This window comes from Zonotrichia albicollis, chromosome 3 (genome assembly GCF_047830755.1).
Source record: "Zonotrichia albicollis isolate bZonAlb1 chromosome 3, bZonAlb1.hap1, whole genome shotgun sequence".
Classification (NCBI taxonomy): Eukaryota; Metazoa; Chordata; class Aves; order Passeriformes; family Passerellidae; genus Zonotrichia; species Zonotrichia albicollis.
In genome coordinates, this window is record NC_133821.1 from 49,254,329 (window position 1) to 49,254,791 (window position 463).

The following is a 463-nucleotide window of genomic DNA, read 5'->3' on the forward strand; positions in this document are numbered from 1 at the left end:
AGGTGTCAGCTTCCAGATCAGCAGGTGATATCGTCTAGCTCTGAAAAGGTTAATTTCCAGAGAAGCTGGCCTCAGAGCCAATACCTGGATCAGGGTTTTGTGTCTCAAACCCAGCTTTCATATGAAGTCATCCTCTGATGTGTCACTGCTTCACCATCTCTGTTAGAGGGAGGTCAGCTGCACAGCTAGTGCTTGCTACACTGGTGAGCATCCACTTGCACATTTCCACTGAGATCCTCTCCTCTGATTCCAGTCAGACTTATTTGCATGGTTTTCTCCTCCATCCAAACCATTATTTGGAGAAGTTGCTGTTTTGTTTTTTCTGACATGCTAGCACCAGAATTATGAAAGCAGATATTGGGCAGTGGCAATGCCAATCCCCACCTCCCTCCAGCTAATTTTTCCAGATGTCTCATTCAAGAACAATCAGAGATTGTTTTTGTGCACAGAGCGCTGTGTGTGT